At 38.6% G+C, this 10,279-nt stretch overlaps 1 long non-coding RNA gene across 1 annotated transcript in view; it reads left to right on the top strand.

Annotated features, from left to right (window-relative positions):
* The first annotated feature begins 5,268 nt into the window (after window positions 1–5,268).
* LOC139762728 (uncharacterized) overlaps window positions 5,269–10,279 on the top strand; it is a 33,873-nt gene continuing 28,862 nt past the window's right edge. Inside the window, exon 1 of the long non-coding RNA XR_011715814.1 lies at window positions 5,269–5,412. This is a non-coding gene — a long non-coding RNA (uncharacterized lncRNA). The remainder of the gene's footprint in view (window positions 5,413–10,279) is intronic.

The following is a 10,279-nucleotide window of genomic DNA, read 5'->3' as shown; positions in this document are numbered from 1 at the left end:
TTTCCTGACATATTGCTGACATTTTAGGGATAGAAAATGTAGAGAGGATTTTTAACGTGAGGCAGAAAAAAATACTTTTCCTCTTTATAAATATACAGTGGAAATTCGCACTTCCACTAGTGAAATGCCACCCGGTGCCCAGTGAAATATTCCACTGTAAAAGTGTAAAAGAAAATACGTAGGATAGATCATGATTTACAGATGTACTGCAGAAAATATTATACATATTTTGTTTACTTATTTTCAAAGAAACTGATGAACTTTGGTTAAGACGATGAAGTCATCTTGACCACCCCCACCATGTGGCTGAAGGTCATATAAAAGAATTTGTTGGTGTGAGGTGGAAGAATATGTTGGAGAGGTGAGAGTATGTTGGAGAGGTAAGAGTATGTTGGAGAGGTGAGGGTATGTTGGAGAGGTGAGGGTATGTTGGAGAGGTGAGAGTATGTTGGAGAGATCTGAGGCTTATCATTTTATCATTACTATTATTATTATTACTATCATTATTATCATTATTATTATTATTATCATTATTATTATTATCATTATTATTATTATTATTATTATTATTATTATTATTATTATTATTATTATAATTATTATTATTATTACTTTTATTATTATTATTATTATTATTATCATCATTATTATTATTATTATTATTATTATTCTGTTTCCCATTTTAGATGGCAGCGGATGGAACCATGGAAGCGGAAGTGGATCATAGGGTGGGGGAGGGGGCGAAAATTTTGGGAGCCTTGAAAAATGTGTGGAAGTCGAGAACATTATCTCGGAAAGCAAAAATGGGTATGTTTGAAGGAATAGTGGTTCCAACAATGTTGTATGGTTGCGAGGCGTGGGCTATGGATAGAGTTGTGCGCAGGAGGATGGATGTGCTGGAAATGAGATGTTTGAGGACAATGTGTGGTGTGAGGTGGTTTGATCGAGTAAGTAACGTAAGGGTAAGAGAGATGTGTGGAAATAAAAAGAGCGTGGTTGAGAGAGCAGAAGAGGGTGTTTTGAAATGGTTTGGGCACATGGAGAGAATGAGTGAGGAAAGATTGACCAAGAGGATATATGTGTCGGAGGTGGAGGGAACGAGGAGAAGAGGGAGACCAAATTGGAGGTGGAAAGATGGAGTGAAAAGGATTTTGTGTGATCGGGGCCTGAACATGCAGGAGGGTGAAAGGAGGGCAAGGAATAGAGTGAATTGGAGCGATGTGGTATACAGGGGTTGACGTGCTGTCAGTGGATTGAATCAAGGCATGTGAAGCGTCCGGGGTAAACCATGGAAAGCTGTGTAGGTATGTATATTTGCGTGTGTGGACGTGTGTATGTACATGTGTATGGGGAGGGTTGGGCCATTTCTTTCGTCTGTTTCCTTGCGCTACCTCGCAAACGCGGGAGACAGCGACAAAGTATAAAAAAAAAAAAAAAAAATATATATTCCACATCATCAATCGTCCGTTCTCGTGGGCATTGAAGACACCAACAGTGTCAGGTTTGGGAAGGTGTTAACTGTCAAAGGTGAACCCGAGAGAGGTATCCCTTTAAACTGTTCCTCAGCAGTCAACAGTCACTCTAGCAGGAGTGTGGGGACCTGGACCCAGTCAACAGTCACTCTAGCAGCAGTGTGGAGACCTGGACCCAGTCAACAGTCACTCTAGCAGCAGTGTGGAGACCTGGACCCAGTCAACAGTGGGGACCTGGACCCAGTCAACAGTCACTCTAGCAGCAGTGTGGGGACCTGGACCCAGTCAACAGTCACTCTAGCAGCAGTGTGGGGACCTGGACCCAGTCAACAGTCACTAGCAGCAGTGTGGGGACCTGGACCCAGTCAACAGTCACTCTAGCAGCAGTGTGGGGACCTGGACCCAGTCAACAGTCACTCTAGCAGCAGTGTGGGGACCTGGACCCAGTCAACAGTCACTCTAGCAGCGGTGTGGGGACCTGGACCCAGTTAACGATCGCTGGTCTTCCTCATCCTTCTCGTCGCCAACTGTAATTGGTTGTCATTCTTCGGAGGCGATCAAGTGTCAGGGTGTGATGGGTCGTTATCTGGCTGGCTGGACACAGCCACGACCCACGGCCCAGGTCATGGTGCTGGTGGTACGACTGGTTCCTAGGACGACCCCTCCAGCAACAGTGGGGTAGGGCATCACCTCTCCAACATTGGTGAAGGGCTTGATACGACCTCTCCAACATTGGTGAGGGGTATGATACAACATCTCCAACACTGGTGAGGGGTATGATACAACATCTCCAACATTGGTAAGGGTTATGATACAACATCTCCAACATTGGTAAGGGTTATGATACAACATCTCCAACATTGGTAAGGGTTATGATACAACATCTCCAACATTGGTAAGGGTTATGATACAACATCTCCAACATTGGTAAGGGTTATGATACAACATCTCCAACACTGGTGAGGGGTATGATACAACATCGCCAACATTGGCGAGGGATATGATACAACACCTCCAACATTGGTGAGGGGTATGATACAACATCTCCAATACTGGTGAGGGGTATGATACAACATCTCCAACATTGGTAAGGGTTATGATACAACATCTCCAACATTGGTAAGGGTTATGATACAACATCTCCAACACTGGTGAGGGGTATGATACAACATCGCCAACATTGGCGAGGGATATGATACAACACCTCCAACATTGGTGAGGGGTATGATACAACATCTCCAACACTGGTGAGGGGTATGATACAACACCTCCAACATTGGTGAGGGGTATGATACAACATCTCCAACACTGGTGAGGAGTATGATACACCATCTCCAACATTGGTGAGGGTTATGATACAACATCTCCAACATTGGTGAGGGGTATGATACAACATCTCCAACACTGGTGAGGAGTATGATACACCATCTCCAACATTGGTGAGGGTTATGATACATCATCTCCAACATTGGTGAGGGGTATGATACAACATCTCCAACACTGGTGAGGGGTATGATACAACATCTCCAACATTGGTGAGGGTTATGATACATCATCTCCAACATTGGTGAGGGGTATGATACAACATCTCCAACACTGGTGAGGGGTATGATACAACATCTCCAACATTGGTGAGGGGTACATAAGGCCATTCTCAGTACTAGAGCAGAATATTCTCCCTTGATCAACAACTTACAAATCTGTATCATTAGAAGATTGATCCATCTTACATCACAGATTAATATTAATGCACACGATCATATCAATCCTCCCTCACACTCGTTCACACATAGTGTGCTGTAGAATACATATTTTCATGCTAGTCCACACTTAGGGTGTTATGAAGTGCAAAACCTCACACTTATTCACACTCATGATCATCCTAGCGAAGTATCTAGACCTACGTTAATCATCAGTATGACAAGTATGAAGCATGATGAGATTTTGTCTTCGAAATTTTGAGGAAAAAGGAGACACAAATCCAGTACATTGTTAGAGCTTAATCATAGTTTGTTTCATGATTGGAAATGACCGTCATTTAGGCCTTAATTAACTTAGATATTAATCTAGCATCCCTTTGGATCCTTAGTGAGCCAGAGAGACACCGAATGATTGAGAAATGTATTTAGACCACCATTGCCATATTAACTCACGCTGGTCTCCAATCAAAATTATGATATATACGCTCCCTCACCCTAGGTCACACTGACAGCACTCATAAGTTTTCCCAGTTCATTTTGCGACTTCATTTTGCCTTGACCTTCGCATATTCACATTCATTCCACTCACAAAACACTCTTTTTCCCCATCCTTCATGTCTTTACTATCATTATCATTGTTAGCATTATATTTATTTCTATTACTATCATTATTACTCTTCTATCATCTGTGTATCTATTCATCCATTTATAATGGAGAGAGAGAGAGAGAGAGAGAGAGAGAGAGAGAGAGAGAGAGAGAGAGAGAGAGAGAGAGAGAGAGAGAGAGAGAGAGAGAGAGAGAGAGAGAGATGAACGTTTTTGATTTACTATCAAGTTATTTGCAAAATCCTAAAACAAAATATTACGCTCATAACAAAATAACATTTAGTCAGTGATCATCAAATATAGTTCTTCGGCAACTAAACTCTCGCCCTCCAGGTAATTATCGGATTATTGGTAACCTAAGATTACGCTGTAATTATTGGATTATTGGTATCCTTAAAATACACTGAAGAGCATTCAAAATACTCAAATAACTTTCCTTGGTATATGATTTATAAAGAAATGTGAGAGATATATACGTGAAAAGCTTCTGAGGTGATAATTTAGAAGAGCTCTAACTTTGATGATTTGATTTCATAATAATAATTCTTTTAAAAAGATCAACATCTGTTTATAATAATATACAATATTTTAGTAAAGTTATGCACTAAATAATCTAAAAGAAAATGATATTTACATTCAAAGAAAATGAAAAATAAAAGGATAGACTATTGAATTTTAGAACCCCATTTATTATTTTTTAACATGATTGATAACAATGCTTATGTATCAGCTCTCTAACACACACAAACACAAACACACACACACACACACACACACACACACACACACACACACACACACACACACACACAAAATAAAAAAAAAATCTTACATGCCTTCCTATTCCACCATCTGCGTCCATTCCACCAACACCACCCGTCCATTTATCCTCCTACATTCCATTCTGTTTTTTATGACCGACAGAAATGAAGATTTATACATATATTCAGAATGACGTATTCTGTTTCTGTTAGTTTTTCAACCTTACCTAATTCTTTCCTCCTGCTTCAGTTTATCTATATTTTCATTATTATTGTCTATTAACCCATCATCATTACCAAACTATATAAAGTGATTAGACAGAATAACTACAAACCAAATAAAGAGAAAAATTTCTTTATCTAAATAGAATGGGAATTCGAGGGTAAAATATTTGTCATAAAATGAATAAAGATTTCACAAAATAGATGAATAAAAAAGGAATGATGAATGTGTAGGATCCAATTTGGATCGCTTCATGATAAGTCCAAGTTTCCTGAGGATGGAGGATTCGAATCCCTTCTTGAATTTCTAAGACATTGTTAAAACTCCTGAAATAATTGAATTTAATGAAGTAAACTTCACTACATTTTCAATTTCGTTTAATTTGATTAATTAATCCATCAAAAGTGTCTCCCTAACGTTATCATCGGACCGTTAGTAAATATATGATAGACTAAGTTATCAATTAGGCATTTTAAGTAATGATGAGGAAGTGTGTCGGTCTGGGTAGTGTCTGGTCTGGGTGTACCTTTGACCATCATTAGGAAAAGCAATATGGCGACTCAACGAACGTTGTTGGAAAAAAATAGTGTATTTTTTTCGGTTTTACGTCATAATGTGAGACTTTGGAAGTATTATTAAGTTACATCCAGGTGAGGAGGAGTATAAAGGTCAAATGGATTGAGGATATGATAGTATATATGTGTGTGATGTAGTATTTTTGTCCGTAAGTAGACCCATGGGTGCTAGTGTTCTTAGCTCTCGTGTGGCTTACAATGTTTTCTTTCGTATTATCTAGTGGACGTGTGTGGTATGGGTTTTCTACCACAGGTTTCGTGAATTATGAGTTCCTTAACCAGTTTAACCTGACGGCACGCCACAGAATTACGATGGCCTGGCAGAAATTAAGTATGTAACTGATTCATGGTGGAAGCTTCAGGGAAAACAACTCATGGCATCAACTTACATTCAAAATTACTTTAAATAATGAAGTGCCAGTTGCCCTTTAGCAAGAATATCTGAAGATTTCATTGTTTGGCATACATTCTATATAAACGTCTAACTAAACATATCCAAATGATGTCAGAAAAAGTTATACGTGTGTCTTTTGATGAAACTCTCGTATGTAAACAGTTGGCCGGTTTAAATACCGCGCGGCCTTTAATTAAACCCGCGAACCGGAGGCCAGACGTTTAAATACCGCGTTATCTTTAATTAAACCCGCGAACCGGAGGCCAGACGTTTAAATACCGCGTTATCTTTAATTAAACCCGCGAAACGGAGGCCAGACGCTTAAATACCGCGTTACCTTTAATTAAACCCCGCGAGCTGAAGGCCAGACGCTTAAATACCGTGTAACCTTTAATTAAACCCCGTGAACTGAAGGTCAGACACTTAAATACCGCGTTACCTTTAATTAAACCCCGTGAACTGAAGGTCAGACACTTAAATACCGCGTTACCTTTAATTAAACCCCTCGGGTTGAGCCGGGCCGGCGCTTGGGGTAGGCGCCAGAAGTGGCAACTTTTGCATGTTGATGATGTGCGCGGAAAATGTTACAGATGTGCCTAGTGTAACCGATGGGATTATGAATATTTGTATTAAATATTTGTTAATTTAGTAGTTATCACCCCAGAGAGTATTTTTTTTTTATGTGATATACGTCCTAATGTATTGAACCTAACCTAACCTAAACTAGCCTAGCTAGGATAGTGTTACTAACCTGGGCATTCTAAAAAATAGATTGATTGCATATAACATATTTGAACTTATGTGTGGCTTAAACTGGTTAGATAGAAAATTTTTTGATATATTCTTTTTTACATTTTTCATGTCTGTATTACTATTTTTAATGATTTTTTAATTTTTTGATGAAGTAATTACTTTTTCGGATAAGTTTTGATTATCAGTTTCTGTGCGTAGAATAAATATAAATTAATAGTCATATATAATATTAACAACAACATTCTTCGGATTGAAGAAGAGGACCATAGTAGTAAGAGAGACAAGGAACCCTTCCGCCGCTTAGGACTAGAAGGAGGAGTCTATCCCGCCTGGGGAAAGCTCCGGCTCCGTCTCACCGAGTAAGTAGAGAAAGAATACTTCCCACGTATTCCCTGCGTGTCGTAGAAGGCGACTAAAAGGGAAGGGAGCGGGGGGCTGGAAATCCTCCCCTCGTTTTTTTTTTTTTTTTTTTTTTTTTTTTTTTTTTTTTTTTTTTTTCTCCAAAGGAAGGAACAGAGGGGGGGGCCGGGTGAGGATGTTCCCTCAAAGGCCCAGTCCTCTGTTCTTGACGCTACCTCGCTATCGCGGGAAATGGTGAATAGTATGAAAAAAAAAAAAAAAAAAAAAAAAAAAAAAAAATATAATATTATTTGACTAAAGTTCATCTCAGTAGTGTCTACAAGTTGGGTAATTAACGCCATGTTTTCATAACGTTCATAGTTTATCTTAAAGGAAAAATAAAGTATATGACTGAGTTAGTGAAGACAAGAATATTTCATCACATTTTAGAGTTCATGCCAGAAAAACGGAGAGGTAAATCTACTCCAAATCCTCATGTAGCTGAGTTGAGTAACTGTTTCTCGATGCAACAAAACCCCGAAATATAATGAAATTAACAAATGTACCGGAAAAAGTGTATTCCATCCGGATTGCCTTTGTTAAGTTCAGATGAGCTGGTAGAAACAATGCTTGCTTATTATAAAGAGGAAAATGATATCTATTTCAATGATAAACATATTTCCCTTAGTGTTCTCACCAGATAGGTCTCCCAAACATTGATGTAGTTACATTATGTATTATTTATTTCATGTGAAATAAAGTGACATCAAAGAATAAAGTAACAGGAAAGTGATATACGCATTAATTTACCCAAAAAGAATGTAAGACTTGTAAAGTGAGCGTATCGTAAGATAGTTTAAGTTCTAAAAACAGGAGTATGACGTGCTTCCTAGACAATTACACCACCTGGTCGTTTATCTAGTGTTTTGGTGGTTTTTTACGTGAATGACTTGATAAAATGTACCAGAAAAACATGGTGTATGGCGTCCAATTTGCCCCCTCGCTGTGGTATACACGCTTCGACCCATAACGACATTTACGGATTAATCTCGGCCCATCCTTATTTATACTAATCATAAGATGATGATGAGGCAGCAATTAATGACTTAGCCAATGATTTATCTAACTTAGATAATCAGTACATATGTATATACATAAATATCTCGGTCAGTGTTGATCTCGGCCCACCCTTATATCAACTGACTTATATTTCTCTCTTATGTCTCCCCTGATGAGGTGATTATTACACGAAAGTGCACTTGGTAACTTATCGTGTTTCATTTGAAACTGAAGGATTCCGTAAGTCTAGGCACATGTGGATCTCGGCTCAACTTGACCTGCCCAGTAACCAAGAATGTTATTATCTCTGTATATTTATTTTAGAACTGACTACTAAGTTAGATCGTAGAACAAGTTATTAATCATTGTCTCATCATCATCTAGTGACACGAATGATAACGGTGGGACATCACTACGTAATTGTTGGTAGTGGCCTAAGTGCCAACCAAGCACATGAACGAGGAGGTAATGTGGATGGAAGAAACCGTGTTATTTTGGTCTTTATTTGTTCATCATAAAAACAAGTGCACCAAAACACCTCTCCTCCCAGGAGACATTTCTCTGCGCTGCTATTAACCATTAACTTTACGCTGCTTTTACAGGGTTTATGTCATTCTTTTATTAGGTACATTAAGGTGTACATAACTTGTTTCTTGGTTGTTTTATTGTTTTATTGATATTTCATGGAAATTGTATAATGCGTAGTTTAAATACGATGTATTTCGGCGTTAGTGAGATCGATTTGTTGAGAAAACTAGGGAGTAATAATGATGTTTTAAGGTGATTGGCCAGAAATCTTTTCCTTTTTATACATTGTTCTACCAGCTTATATGAGCACAACTGATAACTTCTGTGCCACAGTCTCTCAGTGCTACATTTCTGCACATTTCGATTTTTTTTTACACCTGTGTTGTGTTTAGTTATGCATTTCATATTGATCCAGTTTTTGAGGGGAAAAGAGTGATAAGCTTTACAGTTATGTTTCTTCTCAGTAGATACAGCCTTTCTTCCAGTGCAAGGAACATCATGATTTCATAAACAGGATATTTAGCTATGGCTGTATAACCCTTCTGAAAGATTCAGCATTGTATTATGCGCAAGATGTATCACTCTTCTATTCCAATTAATGTAATCTTGTTGTTACTTGTGGTACTTGTCAATTATTTATATTTTATAAAAGTAAAAAAAAAAAAAGAAAATAACAATAGTATACCTTTAGAAAGAGAAAACGTAACACTATGGATTGAAAGAAAATTTGTTTTACGTGTAACTATTGTACGTAGTTTCTTTGTTATTGTTTCCTTTAACACCTTTTACAGGTGAAGATGATTAGCAGTGTCCGCGTAAATTAGGATGTCCACTGTGGTATTGTTTTCCGTTACTGTTCAGCAGAAATAGACAAGGAATTTATGAAATTATGATATGAGCTAGAAGACATGGTTTATTTCTAGTATATCATACTTTAACTCCTTGTAACTTTATCTCTTAGTATAACATACTGTAACTCCTAGCAGTAGCAATATTTCACAAACTGGTTTTAAGAGAGTGGTAATGAGAACCAAACAAAGCAATAATAAAAATTTATTAAACTTATTCTAAGAGAATGCTGCTTAACTTTTCCAGAACTTATCATTTCATTATACTTTGTCGCTGTCTCCCGCGTTAGAATGGTAACGCAAGGAAACAGACGAAAGAATGGCCCAACCCAAACACATACACATATATATACATACACGTCCACACACGCACATATACATACCTATACATCCCAGCATATAGGTATATATTCATTCCCGTCGCTACCTCGACACACATGAAATGACAACCCCCTCCCCCTGCATGTGCGCGAGGTAGCGCTAGGAAAAGTCAACAAAGGCCACATTCGTTCACATTCAATCTCTAGCTGTCATGTATAATGCACCGACACCACAGGTCCCTTTCCACATCCAGGTCCCACAAAACTTTCCATGGCTTACCCCAGACGCTTCACATGCCTTGGTTCAATCCATTGACAGCACGTCGACCCCGGTATACCACATCGTTCCAATTCACTCTATTCCTTGCATGCCTTTCACCCTCCTGCATGTTCAGGCCCCGATCGCTCAAAATCTTTTTCACTCCATCTTTCCACTTCCAGTTTGGTCTCCCACTTCTCCTCGTTCCCTCCATCATTGACACATATATCCTCTTTGTCAATCTTTTCTCACTCATTCTCTCCATGTGACCAAACCACTTCAAAACACCCTCTTCTGCTCTCTCGACCACGATCTTTTTATTATCACACATCTCTCTTACCCTTTTATTACTTACTTGATCAAACCACCTCACACCACATATTGTCCTCAAACATCTCATTTCCAGCACATCCACCCACCTCCGCACAACTCTTATCTATAG

Source organism: Panulirus ornatus, chromosome 44, assembly GCF_036320965.1.
Source record: "Panulirus ornatus isolate Po-2019 chromosome 44, ASM3632096v1, whole genome shotgun sequence".
NCBI classification, from domain to species: Eukaryota; Metazoa; Arthropoda; class Malacostraca; order Decapoda; family Palinuridae; genus Panulirus; species Panulirus ornatus.
This window is presented reverse-complemented; position numbering and strand designations above follow the sequence as displayed.